General features: G+C 44.1%; 1 protein-coding gene across 3 annotated transcripts in view; it reads left to right on the top strand.

The window, feature by feature from the left end:
- Positions 1-744: 744 nt before the first annotated feature.
- Positions 745-22,584, top strand: part of SGSM3 (small G protein signaling modulator 3) — a 34,102-nt gene continuing 12,262 nt past the window's right edge. For 2 of the 3 annotated variants that reach the window (XM_027540714.1, XM_027540712.1), the window contains exon 1: positions 749-854. The gene's annotated coding sequence lies outside the window, so the exon portion shown is untranslated. Of the gene's footprint in view, positions 855-22,584 lie in introns of all 3 variants that reach the window. The other variant, XM_027540711.1, reaches the window with a different exon arrangement.

Genomic DNA, 22,584 nt, shown 5'->3' with positions numbered 1-22,584 from the left:
TTCGATGGACGTGAGTCGGAGTGAACTCCGGGAGTTGGTGATGGACAGGGAGGCCTGGCGTGCTGCGATTCATGGGGTCGCAAAGAGTTGGGCATGACTGAGCTACTGATCTGATCTGATCTGATCTGATGGGACCAGATCCCATGATCTTAGTTTTCTGAATGTTGAGCTTTAAGCCAACTTTTTCACTCTCCTCTTTCACTTTCCTCAAGAGGCTCTTAAGTTCTTCTTCACTTTCTGCCATAAGGGTGGTGTCATCTGCATATCTGAGGTTATTGATATTTCTCCCAGCAATCTTGATTTCAGCTTGTGCTTCCTCCAGCCTAGCATTTATCATGATGTACTACTCTGCATATAAGTTAAATAAGCAGGGTGTTTGTACACCCATAAAGAAGGCGCTTAAATATTTAGAAAATGAATATCAAGTAAGCCGCTCCTTCCCACAGCCCTGGAGCGTCTGTCCCACAGCCTGACCACAGACCCACCCCAATATTCCCCTAAATCCTCGGGCTGCAGTGCAGACGGGAGGCCAAGTGGGCCTCGCCAAGCCAAAACTGGGCTTTGAAGGTCACACCTCCCACCCCTGCCGCCCGCTGGAAGACGCAGGGTCGGCTTCGAAAAGAGCTTGGTGTGCCGGGTCCAGAGGCTCGCAGACCCCGCCGCCGCTCCCGCCGGCGGACCCAAAAGACTACAGCCCCCAGAATGCCCCGCGACCGTCCGCTCGGCCCCGCGCGCGTGCGTGGTGGCGCAGCCAAGCGCTGACAGGGGTCGAGCCGCGCTAGCCAGTGCAGGGTTGGCACCTTGGAGGCGACGGCGCGCGGCGGTGAGGCAGCTGGACAACCCCCGCCGGGCAGGTGAGTGCCGAGCGAGAGGCTGGTGGCGACCCTCTGGGTCTGCGAGGCCCGGAGCCCACACATGCACCCCCGGTGGAGACGCGGGGAATATGGAGAGACCGACTGACGCACGGACTGGCAGACTGACGGGCAGAGAAGCCGGGAGGCGCTGCCGCGGGCCGGCCGGGCCCTCGCTCGTCAGGCGCACGGGGTGGGGGTCTAGGCCGGCGGTCTCCAGTCGCGGGCTTGGTGAGGTCGGGTGCGGGGCCTGCGAGGCGAGGGCGGTGCTCGGGGCGGGGGTGGCCTCCCAGGGTCGGGAACCCCCGACCTCAGCCGGCTCAGCGAGAGGTGGGGGTCCCCGGCGTCCGAGCTGAAGCGCCCTGGGGGCTCGAGGCCGAATACATCCCCTCCCGCCGCTGGGAGCAGTTTACAGAAACCGCACCTCACGCCGGGGCCCTTTTCTTTGAAGGAACGGCAGCCTCGGATACATTTACCGCAGCAAAGTCTTCCTCAGGTGTGACTTGGAACTTGACGATTCAGGTCTGGGGTCAGAACACAGGCTTAGATTCTGGTCAGACTCAGAACTCACTGTATTTATTATGTGTTGGGAGTTGGTGATGGACAGGGAGGCCTGGCGTGCTGCGATTCATGGGGTCGCAAAGAGTCGGACACGACTGAGCAACTGATCTGATCTGATCTGAACTCTGGAGAAACTGAGGCGCGTATTATCCAGGATCAGCCTGTGTGGTTAGGATTGGAGTTCTGAAAATTATTCTCATGGAATAATGATTCAAGATGCTTTTTATATGGGGGGAAGGATGATTTGAAGTTTCTTTTCCGTGACGAATGACTGTTACCTTGTTTTCCAGTCTTGTGCTGCCTATGTGATTTGTGGTGGGTTTCTGGCCTTTTTTTTTTTTTTTTTTTTTTGCTTTCTGGTGAGATGTTTAGAGCTGTCTGGAATATTCTTTACCCTTCTTTCTTATTCATCCGTGGTAAATTCAAGTTCCTAATCAGACCCTGTTTCACAAAAACTGAATTTTCAGCCTCCGCTTGGTTACTTGAAGCTTTTGTGAGTGTTTGTGATTAAGTTTGTAGATAACACATGTATTTCCTGCTGTTTTTCCTCCTCATCTCTTTTCCATCTTTCAGTTGTCTTGGAACTCTAAATGATAGTTGTATTTTCTTGTTTTACATGTTTATTTCTGTAGTCCTTGATTAGCTGGTAATTGATTGTAATAAAAGACATCTTTCCTGTATTTTGATAATCCCGGGTGCCTGTAGCCTTTTCCTCATTACTTATTACATTAACCTGGGCTTTGGCCCACTTCCATATACCTTGTTAAGCAGGGGGATGTGGGATCTGGGAGAGAGGGCTGAGGTAGGGTGCTGCTCTTGGCCAGATATAGGTAACAGGTGAACACAATCCATGAGCATTAACTTTAAATGGCTGTAGGGACTTCTCTGGCCATCCAGTGGTTAGGACTCCACTCTCTCGTTGCTGAGGGCTGGAGTTCAGTCCCTGGTGAAGGAACTAAAATCCCCCAAACTGCGTGGCATGACAAAATAAATAAATGACTGTGAACAAAAATTGTTTAAATACTAATCTTGTGATTTGGGGAACTTATAATGAATCTGACATCAGAGTAAAATGCTGAGAAAGGACCTCAGGGATGATGTTTTATCATACTGCCTTCTCTCTGTGCCCAGAGTGGATGCTGGGGACACCTTGATGGCTTTGAAACTTAAACAATGTTCTGTGTGCTTGTGTTTTTGGTTTCTCTTTTCCCAGTTCTCAATGAATGTTTTGGCAGGAGCTCAAAATCTGGTACATTTGATAATTTAAAGCCAGTGTCATCTGCTTATTCTGCAATTTGTCTCTCTTCCTTAGCTGGTGACATCACTAATTTCCCCCAGCAGCCATTCAGGAGCTCATGCAGTCTGTCACGAGGAAGTGGAATAGCATGGAGGGTGGCTCACAGGAGAAATAAGGACCCTGTTTCTTTGCCTTCGCATATTACACGTAGAGTGAGACAGGAAATCTGGGCGAAAGCACAGACTACGTGGGAGGTTTAGAACACCAGAGTCCAGGCTTCCACATAGGGTCATAGTGATTAGCACCACTTATTGAATGTCTCCTGTTTGCTTAGTGCTGTGACCGTCACAGTGAGGTGCGGGTGTTACCACTGTCATTTTGTATGTGTGTAAATACAGAGCTTAAGTAGTCTACAGATGTAGTGACAGGGCCAGATGCAAATTCAGGTCTCTAATGCTGACACCTTGCTCTTTGTACTGCGTTGTACTACCCTACCAACACATTCATTCAAATCTTTCTCATTCTTAAAAAACAAAAAAAGCCACCTTAACTGGGCCACGTTACTTCTTCACAGTGCTGTCTTTCTCCATCTGTTTCCTTTCTACATTTGTTCTTAAAAACAAACAAACAAACAAACTCTATGTCCTTCTCTTCCCTTTAGTCCTTAGTTCCTTGCAGGCTGGCCTCCACTGTTGACTCTATTGAAATTGTTCTCATGAACTCCACTCTGCCCTTGATTGAATGCCTATTGTATGGACCATCTTCTAGACTTAAAAAGAGGCTGAGATATAGTTCTTGTCCTGAGAGAGTTTAGGAGTTAATGAGGGAGAAAAAGAATTTCATACATGTCAATATATGTTAACCCTTGACCAAGCAGTCTTTGCTTTTGGGAGTGGGGGAGGAACAGCTCACTGAGAAGGTGACACCGGACTGCCAACAGAGAGGAAGCCTAAGCTGCAGACAGTGGTGTCAGGACTGCATGGTCAGGTGTGGATTTTTAGGAGAAGGTGCATCTCGCCAGTGTGAGATGATACAGTTGAAACATGCGGTGTAGGCTTTAGAGTCTGACAGGTCTGGCAACTGAGCCTTAATTTCTTCCTTATACCTGCGTACAGTGTCAGCGCTGTGAAAGCAGGGCTTTGTGTTTTTCACCACCTCCTCTCTTCTGGAACAGTGGTCATTAAATGTTTGTGGTGTGACTACCTCATAGGATGTTGTTCAGCACGTGGGAGTTGTTCATACTCCCAGCAGCACAGTGAGACTGAAGTAGTGAGTGGCCATCAGTGTGGTTTAAGAACTGATTTTTGAAGACACCATTGTTTGAAATAGTACACGCATAATCACCTCCCCTTTTTGAACATTTAGGCTTGTAATTTATGCTCACAGTTTAGAAGAGAGACATTCACCTCTTTTCCGTAGGTACAGTTAGGTGATAACTGTGTTTTCACTTCTAATATTATGCTTCTTTTCCAGTTATAAACACATCTCTGCTTTTTCTAATTGTAATGTGTTTTTTTTTTATGCTAATGTTGTAAATTGGTTTTGGAAGTTAATGTCTTTGGAATCATTACGTACATTTACCAGTAAGAGTAACATGAAAAATGAGATTGAAAGCACCAACCCAGTTATCAGCAGGCTTATTCTTAATAGATTTTTTTTTTCCTTAACAAAATCATACAACTCTTCTGGCCTTCTCGATATCTAGTTAGCCTCCCAGCTAATATTCTAAAGACATGCAGCAACAGATGATTTCCCTCTTCTTGTGTTTGAGTTTCATTTGTAAATATCCTTAATTTGTGTGACTTGAGGTTATAGGGTTAAAGTCCAAATACCACCTTTTGTTCCACTTTTGAAGTTAGTAGGATGTAGTAATTAATTAGCACCTACAATAAAGTTCAAATTCTGGCTCTACCACTTTAAACTTTGAAAACTTAACACAAGTAATATAACTTCCCAATGCCTCATTTTGCTCATCTCTAAAATTAGGGTGGTTACTCCTACTGTCACCACTCAATAATAGCTAGTGTTTATTGGCTGTTTACCATAGACTTGGCATAGTTCTAAGAATTTTATATATATTAACTCAGTCTTCACAACCATCCTGTATATTAGTATTATGCCCACTTAAGGTGAGGAAGCTGTGACAAGATGGATACCTGAGAGATGTAATAAAGGTGTTTAATAATCTAATGGGTAGTTGTACTAAATGATCTGTAAAGTTCTCCTCAACTCTGAGATAATGATTCTGTGATTGAAATCTAAGTCTCCAGACTCTGGGCCCTAGAGATTGCTCTAGAACAGACTCGTCTTGCCTTTCCCCACAGTGCCAGCCTGGTTTCCTATTGTCTCCGCCCCACACCCCTGCTTCACCCAGCGCCTTCCGTTCTTCACGTCACCTTCTCATTGAGCCTTCCCTGAACACCTGCTTCAAAGTAGCAACTTCTTGAAATTGCCTGGTCCCTTTCCTGATTCATTTTCCTCTGTAGTGATGCTCATCACCTGGCATTCAGTGTGGTTTCTTTTTTTTTTTAATTATTTATTTTTGGTTTCACTGGCTCTTGTTTGCTGTGCAGGCTTTCTCTAGTTAAAGCGAGTGGGAGCTGTCTTCGTAGTGGTATGCAGGCTTCTCATGGCTGTGGCTTCTCTTTTGGGGAACACAGGCTCTAAGGTGCGGGGGCTTCAATAGATGTGCCGCATGGGCTTAGTTGCTCTGAGGCTTGTAGAATCTTCTCGGGCCAGGGATTGAACCCATGTGCCTTGCATTGGCAGGCGAATTCTCAACCACTGTACCACCAGGGAAGTCCAGTGGTTTCTTATTTTTTTAATCACCTGTTTCCCCTCTAGAATGCCAGACCCTGAAAAAAAGAGACTTTCATTGGTTTTGATCATTGCTCATCACTTAGAACACTGCCTGGCACATAGTCGGCACTCAGTAAATGTATGTTGAATGAATGAATAGTTCCTCAACACAAAACATAAATGTTGAGAGAAAGGACTAGGGAAAGTTTCACAGGAGTGTCATTTAAGCTGAGCACTGTAAGACTGGTAGACTGTGGACATTTGGAAATGGGAGGTGGCTTTCTAAGCAGAGGAAGCACTATGGATACCAGCAGGGAGGGTATGTGAAGGGAAAACAAGAGCCGAGCCAACAGGTGGATTGGGGAGCACTGAAGAATATGAGGAGAGAACCAGATAATTGGGGCTGTGCTTCAGGAAATATTAGTCTAGTGTTTGTTTAACATGAATGGATGGAGAGAGAGTCTGGAGGCGCAGAAACCTGTTAGGAGACTTTTACAGTGGCTCTGAAAAGTGGCCAGGTCTTGGTCATGGCAGTGGAAAGAGATGCCTAGAAATATTTTAAAGATAAAATCAATAGACTTTGCAACTCAGTCAGTGTTGGGAACAAAAGAAACATAGGAGCCAGAAATTACCCTAAAGTTAGAATATGAGTGTCCTGAAGAAGAAATAGAGAAAATCGAAAGAATCATCTGGGATGGAATAAAAATAGATTTGTGTGAGAAGTACAGATTTGATGTGTTATGGGATAAGTCAACTGAAGTCATCCAACAGCAGAAAGTTGGAGATAGCAGGACTCGTCATGACTACAGATAGAGATTTATAGCTTATCTATATGGCAGTGAGAGCTGAATCCCCAAAAGGGACAGAAATGGATTCCCCAGTAGTAATCCATTAGGAGTGGATTAAAAAAGAGAAGACCAATTTGGGGAATGTTTTGGGGGAGTCTGGAGGAAGAAGAGGAGCCTGCCTAGGAGCAAGTAGAGAAGAAGAACCCGTGTAGTCAGTGTCCTAGGAGAGCAGCTTCAAGGAACCCATGTAAGTCAGCAGATTCAAATCCTGCAGGGAGTTTAAGGAAATGAGGCCAAAGGAAGAGGATTCCATATGGTGACAAGGAAACCACTGGAAACCTTAGAAAGTCTAGGCGGTATGAGGAGAAGCTTCAAGTATGGGCTGACTGGTGAGGGAGCAGAATTCTAGTCTGCCTTTGAAACTATGGCAGTGAGGCAGGGAAAAAGAGAGAAGTAGGAGACTTGAGTGGGTCCAGGGAGAGCGGCTTTGTTGTGGTTTGTTCTACTTAAGGATACAGGAGATCTGAGTACTGTGTGCACCAGACGTGAAGCCAGTGGAGAGGAGGAAGAGATTGAAGATGCTGTCAAGGAGGTGGACTGAAAGGTCTTGTGGGTGGAGGAGTTAACCCGGGAAGAGAGGGAAGCTACTTCTTCCCCCAAGAGGAGAGGACGAGTGAAAGAGGAAAAGGTGAAAAGACGGAGCAGTGTTGACTGCGTGAAGGAGGACGCTGAGGAGCTAAGCCTAGTGACCACAGCTCTGTGAAGCTGGCAGCCAGGCCATGAGCTGGGAACGCTGGCAGCAGGGAGAGTTGGTGGGCCTGGAGAAACATGGGAAAGGCTTGAAAGCTCTGAGGAAGCATCCGCCAGGTCAGCTGGAGAGGAATGAAGCTGCTGAGCAACAGGGAAGATAAGTAACTCGCGTAGCTCGTTTCCTGGTCATGACAAGAGGAGCGTGGGCAGAGCCTGAGGAGGACTTGCCTAGAGCTGGACAAGGCCAGTGTCATGTCAGTTTCAGTTTCAGTGTCGGCTCAACATGGTCGTGTCACTTCCTATGATGTAGGAGTTAGTATGTGGACCTGGTGGATGAAATCGGCACTGTTAAGTATGCGATATAAAGAGCTGCCCAAAACATTGCAAATTATTTAATGGAAGGCAGGCCATTAAAGGCAGGACAGGTATGGTCTGCCTAACTCTGATGTTTTACAACAGCAGGATGACAGCTTCCTCTGACATCTTTCCCAGAATTTCCGATGATGCTGCTGCTGATCTGAGTGTAATCCATTTTGCCTGTTCCTAAGTTGTTCCCAAGTTTTTTATTCAGTTTGAGGTGGGGTAGCAGAAATAGAAGATTTAGCTTCTGGTCCAGCTGTGTCTCTACTGTATAGCTTTAAATTAGTCTTTTGGCCTCTTTGGCCGCAGTTTCTTTCTTTTGAAAAAAGAGGGAGATGAACGCAAAGGATTCTTCTAACTGCATCTTCTGTGACCCTGTTTTAAGAGTGTTTGTCCCACACCCGGTACTAAAGAAGCTAATGATCTCTAAATGTAGGTGCAGATTGTAGTATGGGGATTCTCTCCTAATTTGTATTGAATTTGGAATTGTCACAAAAATTTCTCTTTCTCAGGGCTCCCCTGTGGTTCACTGATTAAGACTCCATGCTTCCCCTGTAGGGGTTATGGATTCGATTCCTGGTCGGGGAACTAGATCCCACAGGCTGCATGGTGCAACCAAAACAAAAAAAGCTTTGAAAAAAGAACTTTATGTTTCTTAGTACAGTTCAGCAAATGTCATGTTTTGACCCTGCCTGGGCTTCCCCTGGGCTCCATGCCCAAGTCAAGGTGCACGTTCTTACACGCACACAAGTGGCTTCAAGGTCTTCCCAGAACAAGAACTGACGACTCGGCTGTGCTAGTCGGTGTGGTAGAGAGGGACCACTTAGGAGTCACTTCTGACTCACTGGTGATTGATGCAAGATGCTTAACCTCTCAGAGCCCCGCTTTCCTCAAGTTTAAAATGAAGAGTGCTTAGCTAGTTTGGGTAAATGCTAACAAATGTTATTTTTCTTTCTTTCATTCTCTCTCCCCTCTAATGACCTCCATCTGCTGACTGCCACAAAGTACCTAGGACTGGATTACCGTACTTTAAAGTTAGTAGGGAGGTATTTTCATCTCTGCAAATGAAAAATTCCCAGTAATGATATAGGTGGTATGGCTAAATAAGTGACTTAGTTATTTGAATTCTGTGGTTTGATTATATGAGGAATAGAGATTTCGTTAACTATATTTATGATTTGTTCCTTTTAAGTGCCCTAAGCTTCTATGTTAATATAAAGCTTAAAATTTTTTTGTGTCCCCCTCTTTTTTTTTGCCAGTCAGCCCTCAAGGAGCTTTATTTTTCTCAAAAACTCTTGTCTACATATTTCTAGAGCTACCTGAATGTTGAGTTAAGGTTAGCTACCCGTTAATTTACTTCATTTTACTTCTAAGGCAGGTGTTGCTCCCCAGCCCTGGTGGTGGGACTGACAAGATCCATGCACTACCTTGCTTCTCTTTTCCTTGCCACAGTCCAGGTGCTTCCAGGCCGTAAGTCTTAGGGGAATGATCCTGGGAGGTACCCAGGGAAGTGCCCAGATAACCTGGGTGGTTAGTTTACAGGAGGACCTGGAGAGAGTGGGCCTGCTGTGGCGTCAGCACAGGAGAGCCTCAGGTACCTGGTGCTGCTGTGCAGGAAAGGGACGGTGTGCCTAGGCTTGCGGAGTTCTGGAGGGAGGATCCTGCTTCCCTCTTCTGTGTCAGTCTGATCTCTACCTTGCGCAGTCAGGCCTGAATCTTGCCTAAAGGAACACTAACTGTGGTCACAAAGAAAATATTGACTCAGGGATGAGGAAGCAGCCCAGCTGTAAGCCTGTGGGAGTGGAGCGCAGAATGGGGTTGGTTCCTACGTCGTTTTGCTCTTTTGCTAATGCCAGTTTGGGAGGAGGCAGCTGAGAAGTTTGGATGTCTTTATTCACTAGGCAGATGAAGAATAGTGTGAATAGTAAATGTGTTTTCAACAAGCATGATTGGGGTGACTTAGAAGGGGGGAGCCAGTTCTAGATTAGTGCCACAAGCCACTTTACTATGATGTTCGATGGGGCTCAAGTCTTGTGGCTTTCTTTCCGTATTTTGGTACTTGCTTCATTTAGCAGCCTGCCCTAGGAGAAAGTGGTGGGTTCTGAGGTCTGAAAGAAGGGTGCTGTGGCCAGAGCATCACACGAGTGTCAAGGGCTGAGAGCTGAGGCTGGAATGGTCAGCGGGGACCACTAGGTCATGCAGTCTCATAAGCCAGTTAACAAATGTGGGGTTTTCCCCAAAAATTCGAGGGAAGAAAGAGTTTTAAAGGAGAGAAGGAAATTGTTGCATTTAAAAGGATTTCTGTGCAAGGTAGAGAGTAGATGGGGTGTGGAGGGCAGGGGGCAAGACTAGAGAGAGATCCTGTGGGAGTCTTACAGTAACTGTGACAGGGAGAAATGACCACAGCCCCAAGTGAAAAGCAGCAGCAGGTTGAAGAGAAAAAGGAAGCTTCAGAAAACATCAGGAAAGGCCTCAGAGGTGGAGGTGGGGAGACCGGGACTCCATGGACCTCGATGCCCAGGTCCAGCTGGAGAAAGGAGTGGTGGCTATGCAGTGATGCCAGCTTCCTGAGGCAGGGTTTCCAAGGGAGCTGACAACTTAGTTCTGGAGTGTAGTAAATTTGAAGGATGTGGAGGACTGACCCAGTGGGCAGCTGGACATGCCAGCCTGAAGTTCAGAGAGAAGGTGTCCTGGGGATATAAATTGGCATCATCTGTCTGTAGATGTTAAATGAAGCCAAGAGTAAACCAGGGTGCAGGGAACCAGGGAGGGTTTAGGACCAACCATTAAGGCACCTTAAGAAGTAGCAGAGGAGGTGAAACTGGGGAAGGAGACTTAAGAAGGAGAGCTGGAAGGACCAGAGGAAGCCCTGAGGTTATGACACTGACCCTGGAAAGTGAGTGCTTCAGGAAGAAGGAAGAGGTTACTGCAAGGCATGCTACTGCTACTAAGAGATCACATGTGGTAAGAACTGAAATGTCTTTGTGGAACTAATGCCCAGCAGCAGTGTTGGGGTGACCCTTTAGTACACCAGGCCTAAGCTGAGCACTAATAAAGCAGAGACAAAACAGAGAAAATGGAAAGAACTTGACCCTGGGCATTTCATTTACTATAGCAAAAGTCATCTTGGAAAAGATTGTGAGTATTATTGAACTTCCTCATACTCATTTTTTGTGTTGAATTAAATAGGGAGCACCCCAGTCTTTTTTATTCTATGGCTATCTGAAGGTCTTTTTTTTTTTTTTTATGTTTAGCCCTATTTGTTTAAATAGGTAACACATTAAAATGGTTCAGAATTCAAAAGTACAAAAGATTACTAAGTAAAAAAAATCTGCTACTTAGTTCCTCTCACAGCCTTGTATTTATGTGAAAATTTCCTCCCTTTTTCTGCACAACTATTTACCATTCCTCTCACTGTTTTCTGCTTGATTTATTCATTTTGCAATGTATCTCAGAGATCATTCCCTATCATTGCACAGATAGCTAACCCATCCTTTTTCATAGCTGCACACTATTTCATTATATAGATGTATTAGTTTATTTAACTATTTAATTGATCCCCTGCTGATGGAAATTTAGGTTTTCTAATATTTTACCACCTAAAGTTTTGTTGCCACAAACCGTGCTATAGGGAGTTACCTTGTATAAGTCACGTTTCTTAAGTATAGGATAAATTCCCAGAAGTGGGAATTGCTGGACCTAAGAGCCTCTAAAGGTTTTAATCCAACCTTGATTATTGGATTAGAAAGCTTGCAGTGAATGGTGGCTATTATTAAGATAAATATGATATAGATAGGTTACATTAGAGAAAAATAGGGGCATCTGACACAGACCAGAAGCAAGGTGGGTGGTGGAAGCTTCCTGGAGGAGGAAATGCCTGAGCAGAGCCTGAGTAATGAAAAGTCAGATGAAGTGGAGGCGTTACAAGCAGCAGGAGCAGAAAGGGCCAAGCCCAAGAACTTAAAAAGGAACTTGTTTGTGGGGAATCTTCCTGGAGTTTAGTGTCGCCTCCATTCATCGAACAGTCCACTCCCTGCCACAGGTCAGGCGCTGGGCTCTGTCCTACATCAGATGGGCAGTACATCCAGAAGTCACAACGCACCTGCAGTATGAAATAAGAGGCAGTAGGCTGGGGGCCTCCCAGGTGGCTCAGTGGTGAAGGGTCCGCCTGCCACTGTAGGGGACTCGGGTTCCATCCCTGTGTGGGGAAGACCCCCTGGAGAAGGAAATGGGAACCCACTCCAGTATTCTTGCCTGGGAAATCCCGTGGACAGAGGAGCCTGCTGGGTTACACAGTCCATGGGATCCCGAAAAGAGTCCAATTTGACTTAGTGACTGAAACAACAACAACAGTAGTATATACAGTGATTAATTCTGTCGGAGAAAGAAGGAAGGGGGCATGGAAGGTGGAAGGGAACACATTAGAGGAGGCACATCTGAACTAAAATTCAAAAAAACTGTAACAGGTGGACTTCAGCGATTCTCACAGTGTATTTCCTGGACCAGCAGCATCAGTATCACCCAGCAGCTTCTCAAGCCCTACCCAGATCTGCAGAATCAAAGTTCTGGGAGTTGGCCTCAGCGACCTGGGTCGTAAGAAGCCTTCTGAAGTGATAGTCAGTCGTGTCCAACTCTCTGTGACCCCATGGACTGTAGCCCACCAGGCTCCTCTTTCCATGGAATTCTCCAGGCAAGAACACTGGAATGGGTTGCCATGCCCTCCTCCAGGGGATCTTCCTGACCCTGGGATTGAACCTGGGTCTCCCACACTGCAGGAAGCCCTCCAGGTGACCCCAGTATGCTCTGCAGTTCGAGAACCACTGATGGCGCTCATTTACGGTGAGGTCACAATACTGTAGAGTCAGGGAACTAAACTCTGTAGTATTGCTGAAGTGTCGCTTGTGTTTTTACAGAAATAAAAGTTATATAAAAGTAGTTACTTTATATGCCAAAGAAATAAGCCAATAAAACTTGCATTACGTACATTATCAGTCTAAATCACTTATCTTGAAGTGTCAATAAAATGGACGTAAGTCCTGTATCCCTTGTTATGTGAGAAGGCCAGCACCCTTCACCAGGTTTTCATTATTGTCCCTACTTCCAGACCTTTCTTTGATTTCCCGCACAGTTAAGGATCTTATGAGTAGAGCAGGCTTTACTGAAGGTATGGAACACAAAGGGACAATACCTTGCAATTAAGACCTAACTGAAATTGGATTTTGGATTGCCCTTTCCTTAAGAGGCGTTTGGTCCACCCCAGGGCTGCGCTGCTTCCAGACGTGCCGCGTGCTGCCGCCCTGTGGGCCGCTCTGTCCTGAAGGAGGCAGCTCCTACCCATTCCTGGACTCTGTCCCTTCCCCTCTGTAACCCCTGTTTTCTCTTCTCCCCTACCTCCAAATTTCCATTAATTTTCTTTGCTAGGCAGTTGATAGATCTCTCCTTTTCTAATCTGCATCTTCAGGGTTTACCTTCCACCTTTAAGGAGCTTATCAGAATATTTTCCCAAACAGAGGTAAACCTTGTCTCTGGGAAGCATTCTGGAGCCAACTATTAAAATAGTAATTTTCCACTGTGCTGTTATTATAATGTTATACAATTTTAGGTTCACTTTAGGGGTCATTAGGTTAATTACCTTGCTTCAAGTGGCATCATGTTAAACTCTAGCCAATAATTCTTAATCTAGTCCTTATTTTTGTTTTACAAAACTGACACTATAAAGTAGAAAAGACACATTTTTTTAGGGCATGGCAACCCACTCCAGTTTTCTTGCCTTGAGAATCCCCATGGACAGAGAAGCTTGGGGGGCTACAGTCCATGGGATCACAGAGAGTCAGACAGGACTGAGCGACTAAGCACAACACATACATTTTATTATTTTATTTTTATTTTTAATTGGAGAATAACAGATGCATTAACTTCATTTAAAAAAATCTTTGAAGGTCAAGTTTCTCACAACACTGTTATTAGTACAAAAATTGCTGTTGGGTGCCTAAATATTGTATCAAAAGATGACTACATTAGTAAATTACAGAACAAAGACTGCATAATTACTGGGGAAATGATAATTTAATGTTCAGTAGAGAAAAATATTTCAAAATCTAAAATATAAGAGGACTGTGTATGTGTAGAAAAAAAACAGAAGTGAGGAGAGGAAGGAAGAAAATGTGACTTATTGAATTGGCAAACTTGTGGCAGAATTTTTTAAATTTTGATTTCCGTTAATGTCATTGTGTTGGTATAATTACAAAGCTCAGAGGAGAGCTAACCCTAACCCTAACCCAAACTTCCCTTCCCAGAATATAAACCAGTGACTGTGTTTATGCTCCGAGATTGTCTTCTGACCTGTGGCTTACATTTGTCCCGCTACCACTTAAGTCTGTCCTTCATGTTCTCAGTGGAAAAGAGCGAAGTGCCCAGAGTGTTGGGAAGAAGCGCACCTGAGCTGCTGGCCCTGACAGCCCCTGTCCTCCCTGACCTTAGCTCAAGTGTCGCAGGAGACCAAGTAAACGTCCAGGCTGTGGAGAAAACAGGGGACAGGGGGCATTTCTGTACAACTAGATTCAGAAATAGCGTTCTTCCCCCTTAGAGCCTGTCTTGCAAATTGATGTACTTTTCTGGTCTCCTGGTTTATAAGCTTCTCTTTTCCTTTAAACTGCTTTTAGTAGCTTTTGCTTTAGGGAAAGTGTTTCACATCACTGTAGTGGATGTGAAGGCAGATACCTGGGGATTCTGTTTAGCCTTAAAAAACAAAAATAAAATAACCTTGAAAATCTGGTTTCTAAGTGTTGTCAGTTCTTTTTCCAGTGATTACTTAGACCTTTGAGGGAAGTCTTGTTACAGTAACTTGAAAAATGACGGACTTTACCTTTTAGCAGCTCAGGGAGTTCCTGACTTCACACCTGCTGCTAAGAAGTGAGATTCATGCTGAGCAGTTTTAGTGAAGTGTTAGTTATAATTGGGATTCCCTGGTGGCTCAGACAGTAAATCTTCTGCCCACAATGCAGGAGACCCGGGTTCGATCCCTGGGTTGGGAAGATCCCCTGGAGAAGGAAATGGCAACCCACTCCAGTATTCTTGCCTAGAAAATTCCATGGATGGAGGAGCCCAGTGGGCCACAGTCCATGGGGTCACAAAGAGTCGGACACGACTGAGTGACTTCACTTTCACTTTAGTTATAAATGAGAAAGAAAAGGATTCTTTTCATGGTTACAGATAAACTATGTCTAATAGTTTGCACCTTTTTTTCACATTTGCTTTCTTTGGTTTTGTATTAGCATTGGAGATGGATACTTGAGGTGATAAGTAATATCGAGAGGGAAGGCGGAGGAGGAAGGCAAGATAAGAAACTGCATAGCTGGTGTAAGTTCAGGCTTCATTTGCGGACCTCAGGAAACACAAGGAGAACACATTCTTATTCCTCAGTGTTCTGTACTTAAACTGTAGTCTTTTCAAATTGAGATATAATTCATGTACCATGGAAGTTACCCTTTTAAAGTATACAATTTAGAGGTTTTCAGTGTATTCACTGTTGTGTGACCGTTACTAATTCCAGAATACTTTATCACCCCAAAAGAAACTGCATATCCGCTAGCAGTAATTTCCTGTTTCCCCCTCCCTCCAGCCCCTGCAGCCACTAATCTACCTTCTGTCTCTGGGTTTGCCTCTTCTGAGCAGTTTATATAAATAGAATTACATGCTGTGTGGTCCTTTGTGACCGACTGCTCTCACTGAGCATGTTTTCAAGGCTCAGCCATGTTGGCACATGTGTCAATACGTGATTCGTTTTTAGGAAGAGTAATGTATTCCAATGCATAGATATATCAGGGCTTCCCAGGTGGCTCACAGGAGACCCAGATTCAATCCCTGAATCAGAAGGAGCGCCTGGAGGAGGACATGGCCGCCCACTCTAGTGTTCTTCTCTGGGAAATCCCAGGGACAGAGGAGCCTGGCGAGCTCCTCCACGTCAGCACATGTCAGTGCTTGATTCCAGTGTACTGGTATACCACATTTTGTTCATCCATTCATCACTTGATGGGCGTTTGAATTGTTTCCACTTCTGGACTATTATAAATAATGCTGTTGTAAACATTTGTGTACAAATGTTCAAATGTACAAATGTTTGTGTACAAACATTGTGTACAGATGTTTTGATGTGGTGTAATTATTTTTAAACACAATACCTCTGTACTTTTTCCAAAAAGAGAACATTTAAAATCAAAATGAGTAAGTCCCATACTCCTACCACTTAACCCAGGCATATTCTTTTTATGTTACCTTCGATGTGTATGTGTTAAATACATTTTAAATGGCTGAAATCACATCTTCGTGATCTACTCCATTTTTCTTCTGTTCCCAGTTAGACTTCCACCCTCACCATTAAAAATTAAAGCTCTCTAATAAATTGTACCAATGTTTTATTAGCTCCCGAGGCAAAAGAAATAAAAGTAAAAATGAACAAATGGGACCTCATGAAACTTACAAGCTTTTGCGCAGTAAAGGACATCCTAAATAAAATGAAAAGACAACCTACGGAATGGGAGAAAATATTTGCAAATGGTGTGACTGAAAAGAGCTTAATTTTTTCTTTTTTTTTTTTTTTTAATTTTTTCCAAAATATGCAAACAGCTCATACAACTCCATAACAACAACAACAACAAAAACCCAGTCAAAAATGTGCAAAATACCTAAATAGATATTTCTCCAAAGAAGACAGACAGATGATCAGTAGGCACCTGAAAAGATGCTCAACATCACTAATTATTAGAGAAATGCAAATCAAAACTACAATGAGGTATCACTTCACACCAGTCAGAATTGTTCAGTCGCTAAGTTGTGTCTCTCTGCACCCCCATGAACTGCAGCACACCAGGCTTGCCTGTCCTTCACTCTCTCCTGGAGTTTGCTCAAGTTCACGTCCATTGAGTCAGTGATGCCACTGAACTGGAGCTGGTCCTTTCCCAGCACCTGCCCCAGGCTTCTGCTTCCAGTGAACCTGTTCAGTTCAGTCGCTCAGTCATGTCCGATTCTTTGTGACTCCATGAACCACAGCACGCCAGGCTTCCCTGTCCTTCACCAACTCCCAGAGTTTGCTCAAACTCCTGTCCATCGACTCAGTGGTGCCATCCAACCATCTCATCCTCTGTCATTCCCTTCTCCTCCTGCCGTCAATCTTCCCAGCATCAGGGTCTTTTCCAAAGAGTCAGCTCTTAGCATCTGGTGGCCAAAGTATTGAAGCTTCAGTTTCAGCATCAGTCCTTCCAATGAATATTTAGGACTGATCTCCTTTAGGATGGACTGGTTGGATCTCCTTGCAGTCTAAGGGACTCTCAAGAGTTCAAAAGCATCGATTCTTCAGTGCTCAGCCTTCTTTATAGTACAACTCTCACCTCTGTGCATGACCACTGGATACCCGGGCGGCATGTTGGCCAACACCTGGTGAAGGTTGCATCCTCAACGAGAACCAGCAGTGGGGCAACCAGGGCACCGGCATGTCGTCTGGCTGCCTGGAGTGGCTGAAGGATATGTCCCTTCTAGTCAGAGCCTGACAAAACATGGTCCACTGGAGAAAGGAATGGCACACCACTTCAGTATTCTTGCCTTTAGAATCCCATGAATACAATGAGAAGGAAAAAAGATATGACCAGTCATAATGGCCATCATTAAAAAGGCTGCGAGTGATAAATGCTGGAGAGGGTGTGGTGAAAAGGGAAACCTCCTGCGCTGTTGGTGGGAATGTAAATTGATGCAGCCTCTATGGAAAAACAGTATTGAGGTTCCTTAAAAAACTCAATATAGTTACTTCATGATCTAGCAATCCCACTCCTGAAGCATATACCTGAGGAAAACCTTAATTTGAAAAGATACGAGCACCCCAGTGTTCATAGCAGCACTATTTACAGTAGCCAAGACATAGAAGCAACCTAAATGTCCATTGAAAGACGAATGGATAGAGCCATGGTTTATATACACAATGGAATACTCCTCAGCCGTAAAAAGAATGAAATAATGCCATTTGCAGCAACCCGGGTGGACCTGGAGATAATACTACTAAGTAAAGTAGGTCAGATGGGGAAAGACAAATACATGATATTGCTTATGTGCAGAATCTTAAAAAAAAATGATAAAATGAACTTATTTACAAAACATACAGACTTGTAGATTTAGAGAATGAGGGAGACTGGAGGATAGGGATAGATTGGGAGTTTCAGGTTAATGGGTACACACTGCTATATTTAAACTAGGTAATCAACAAGGGCCTACTGTAAAAATTAAAAAATTCATCTGTGTTGAGTGTTCATTAGTTTTTTATTTACATAGATGTACCACAATTCTTTATCCATCCATTCATCAGTTAAAGGATATTTGCGTTTTCAGATTCTGGCAGTTGCAGCTGCCACAAACCTTTTCACACAGGTTTTTTTGTAAACAAAAGTTTCATTTCCCTTAGATAAACATACCTAGGAATGGGTTTGTTGGGTTATATGGTTAAGTATATGTCTAACTTTATAAGAATCTGCCAAACACTCTTCCAAAATTTTGCATTCCCACCAGCAATGAGTGAGAACACTGGTTGTTCTGAATCCTCATCAGCACTTGATGTTGTCAGGTGGTGGTGGCGGTTTGCTTTTTAATTTAGCTATGTAATGTGTGTGTGGTATAATCTCATTGTGGTTTTAATTTGCCTTCCTTAATGACTCGTGGGTGTTGTGTATCTTTCTGGATGTTTGTCATCTTTGTATCTTTGGTAATGCTCCTGTTCAAATCTTTTGCCCATTTTCTTTTTTAAATTGGATTGTTTGTTTCTAGCTTACTGAGTTTTGAGAATTCCTTATACTCTGGTTACATGTTCTTTATCAAATGTGTGATATGGACATAGTTTCTACCATGTGTGGCTTCTGATAATCTAATTTAATCAAATGTTTTCTTTTATATATCATGCTTTTAGTGTAATAGCTAAGAAATCTTTGCATAACCAAGATCACAAACATTTTCTCCTGTTCTAGAAATTTTTTGGCTGCACTGAGTCTTCGTAGCTGTGTGTGGACTTTCTGTAGTTGCGGCACACAGGCGTCTCTTGTTGCGGACCGTGGGCTCTGGGTGCACAGGCTTCAACAGCTGTGGCGCACAAGATTAATTGCTCCATGACATGTGGGATCATCTCCGACCAGGGGTTGATGTGTCTCTTGCATTGGCAGGCGGATTCTCAACTGCCGGACTGCTTAGGGAAGTCCATTCTTTTAGAAGTTTTGTAGTGATTTTTCTAGGCCCATTTGTTGACAAGACTGTCCTTTCCCCATTGAATTGCATTTGTATTTTTGTTGAAAAGTAATTACTTTCCTAGGGCTGCCATAATAAAGTATCACAACCTGAGTGACTTAGAACAACTGTAATATTGTCTCAGTTTTGGAGGCCAGGAATCTGAAATCAAGGTGTCAGCAAGGCCATGCTCACTCTGAAACCTGTAGGGCAGGATCCTTCCTTGTTTCTTCCAGCTTCTAGTAACCCCAGGTGTCCTTTGGCTTATTGCACCATAATTCCAGTCTGTGCTCCACATGGTGTTCTTCCATCTCTTCATATCATCTCTCTCATATCTGTGCCCAAATTCCCCCTTTTTAAAAGACATCAGATATAATGGATTAGGACTCACCTTAATGAGGTCATCTTAAGTTGGTTAAATCAGCAAAGACCCATTCTCCAAATAAGGTCATATTCTGAGGTACCGAGGAATGGAACTTCAACATACCTTTTTATGGGGGACACAAATCAATTCAAAGCTTTAATTGACCACGTGTATGGGTCTGCTGCTGGATCACCTCTTCTGTTCCATTGATCTGTGTGTCTTTCCTTTTGCCAGTGTCACCCAGTACTGCATGTGTTGGGTTGGCCAAAAAGTTCATTCAGGTTTTTCCATGATGTAGTATGGACAAATTTGAATGAACTTTCTGATCAACCCAATAGTTTTATGGTAAGTATTGAAATCAGGCAGTGTGAATTCTCCAACTTTCTGCTTTTCCAAATTATTGATATTTTGAGTATTTTTATTCTTTTACCTATCCATTTAGCTTTTAAAATCAGTTTGTCGGTTTTAGCAAAATATCCTACTGGGACTTTGATTGGCATTACGTTGAATCTTTTCGTTGTTCACAATCGTAGGGGGACAGCATTCAGGCATTTATCTTTAAGTATGATATTAACTGTAGGATTTTTGTAGATGCCTTTTATTAGGATAAGAAAGTTTCCTCTATTTCTAGATCGCTGAGAGTTTTTATCATGAATGGATGTTGACTTCTGTGAAATGTTTCTTCTGCATCTATTGAGATAATCATATAGTTTTTCTTCTTCAGTCTGTTGATATACTGAATTACATTGATTTTTAAATATTAAACAACTTATCTTGCATTCCCAAGATAAAGTCTACTTGGTCATGATAGTATTAATTTTATGCATTGTAGAACTTACTGGCAGAAGTTGTTCAGGATATTCTCTTATTACCCTGTTAATGCCTACAGGGCCTATAGTAGTGTATCTTCTTCCATTCCTGATAATACTGGTAATCTGTGTCTTGTTTTCCTGTTCAGTCTGATCAGTTTGATTTTATTGATGTCAGAGGAACAGATTTTGGTTTCATTGATTTTTCTCTCTCTTTTTGGTTTTCTATTGTACTGATTTTTGTGGTTATCTTTATTGTTTGTCTTTTTCTTCTGCATACTTTGGACTCAAGTTACCAATAAATTCAACAACTTGGATAATAGTCAAATTCCTTGAAAGTACACAAACCATCAAAGCTCACTCAAGAGAAATAGATAATCGGAATAGCCTTATCCCTATTAAAAAATTGTAATTGAAAATTTTTCCATGAAGGAAACTCCAGGCACCAGAGACTTGATTGGTGATTTTATTTCAACATTTGAGGAAGAAATAATGCCAGTTTCTACACAATCTTTTCCTTAAAATGGAGGAGGAGAGACTAATTCCGAATCATTCTGTAAAGCAGATACCATCCTGATAGCAAACCCAAGAAAGGTGTTACTAGGAAAGAAAACTACAATCAAGCCTTCTTTATGAACATAGATGAAAAGTTCTTAAAATTTAAGTGAATTTCTGAAAAGGAAAATATAATCACAATGACTCAGTAGGGTGAGCTTCAGGTATTATTCCTCACATTCCTTGCAGGTGGCTCTCTTTCCAACCTTGGGTAGCTCACGCGCACACGCACGCACACACACACCCACACACCCACACCCACACACACACCCACACCCACCCACCCACCCCCCGCCCCCGCCACTGAAGATTTGAGGGTGTTGTCCGCAGATTTCTGGAGTTCTCTCTGCAGGTCTCTGGTCTACATATTCAGGCTGCTTTGGTGGCTTTTAGCTCTCAGCAGCTCCTCGGCCCTCCTGGGTGCCCAGTCCTGACTGCAGACTCTCTCCAGGTGGTCACAGGGCTCAGCTCAATTGTTCTCTCTCTCTCCGGCTTCACTGTCCTGTGCGGCCTGTCGTCCAGTGTTTAGAAGCCATAGTTTCGTGTATCTTTCTGGCTTTTTAGCTGTTCAGGTTGGGAAAGTAAATCCAATTCCTTATAGCTCCATCTCGGCCAGAAGCAGAAGTCCGTAACTGGAATATGAAATGATTATATCACATTTTACAGTGTCAATATACCCAGATCTTATTAATTCCTATAATATTTGACATATAAATTGTTCTCATGTTTTTGTTGTATAGATGATGCTGAAGTAGACCTTTTCATGCACATACTTTTTCGCTTCTATTGAATTATTTCCTTAAGATAAGTTTCCAGGAGAATATTACTGGATCAAAAGGTAATTTTAAGAATTGCATTTACGTGTTTTAATCTGCTTCCATTATATTCTTTACTATTCAAAAGTTTCTGCCTCTTAGTACCCCTGTGACAACAGCAGGGCCACCAGTGACCTGGCTGCTTCAGCCAGCTCCCAGATGGCTGCTTTCTGGAAGGTTCCCATAGCAACCGGAAGCTGGAAAAACCTGCCTGCCCAGATTAGTGATGTCACTTCCAGCTCCTGTTGGGAACTCAGGGATTCGGGGGCAGTTAGTGAGAGAAATGGCCTATATATATAATTTTCAGAGAGTCTTTAAAATATATCCAGAGTCTGGCCTGTTCTCACTGTTCCCACAATAGCAAAGCCAACATCATTCCTACCACGTCACCACCCCCTGCCCTGCAGTCTTCTCTGCACAGCAGCCAGAGAGAACTTTTAAGTCCTGAGTCAGATTGGGGCTCACCGCTGCTTAGAGCCGGTAGGAGAATGAGACCCGGCTGTCTGTGCGCTGAAGGCCCCCTGAGCCGGCTGCACCTGCAGCTGCCGCCACCTGCCACGCCCCTCCCTGCTGCGCCTGCCGCCTGGACCCTCCTGCCACAGGAGCCACAGGACTTGGTCTCCCACTGCCTTTTGTTTGGGTCTTTGCTTGGATGTCACCTAATCCTCAGAGAACTTTTCCTGATCACGTTAGCTACATGGCCCCTTTCTCCTGACACTTCTGTACCTTTTCCCTCAGAGGACTGTAGGTAGCACCGTCTGACAGCTGTTTCTGTGTTCGCTGAGTCTCTGTTGGGATGTAATTGTGGGGACTTGCGTTTTTCATTTTTGCATCTCGGCCCTGATAGCCATGCTTGTCTCTTGGCGGCGCTCAGTAACTGCTGAGTGACTGAACCAACAAGGGGCAAGCCAAGGTCGGGAAAGGGAGCTGCATGCTGAGAACAGCCTTCCCAGCCCGCTCCATCCTCCACAGCAGCACCCGCTTCCTCCGCACGTCCTCGGCCCTTCTGGAGGAAACAGCCAGGTCACTGCCTCTGAGGTGCTGGTGAGGTGCCGGGAGCCGGCATATTGCATACTGAGTGCACATTGCATATTGAGTGCAGCACTTTCCACAGCATCATCTTTCAGGATCTGGAATAGCTCAACTGAAATTCTATCACTGCTGGGAGCCAGTGTGAGGAACTCTGCCCATGACAAAGGTCATGAGGAAGGAGGCTCGGCATACGCAAAGGTGGGATCGAGCTTCAGGGGTCCCCCTGGAAATTCTCGAGCATTTACACCCAAAACCAGAGTCTGCCTACTTTCTGCTTTGTGCTTTCACCTACACCTCTGACTTTACGGGGGGGCTGTCCCCCACTACCTCTCTGAAAAAAGAGTTAGCTTACAGCTCCAGTTAATAATTCCTGGGTGTGACAGTGTTTCAACCTACAAACTCCTTTG

The sequence above is a fragment of the Bos indicus x Bos taurus genome, chromosome 5 (assembly GCF_003369695.1).
Source record: "Bos indicus x Bos taurus breed Angus x Brahman F1 hybrid chromosome 5, Bos_hybrid_MaternalHap_v2.0, whole genome shotgun sequence".
NCBI classification, from domain to species: Eukaryota; Metazoa; Chordata; class Mammalia; order Artiodactyla; family Bovidae; genus Bos; species Bos indicus x Bos taurus.
Note: the sequence above shows the minus strand (reverse complement) of the source record. Positions and strands in the feature narration are given on the sequence as shown.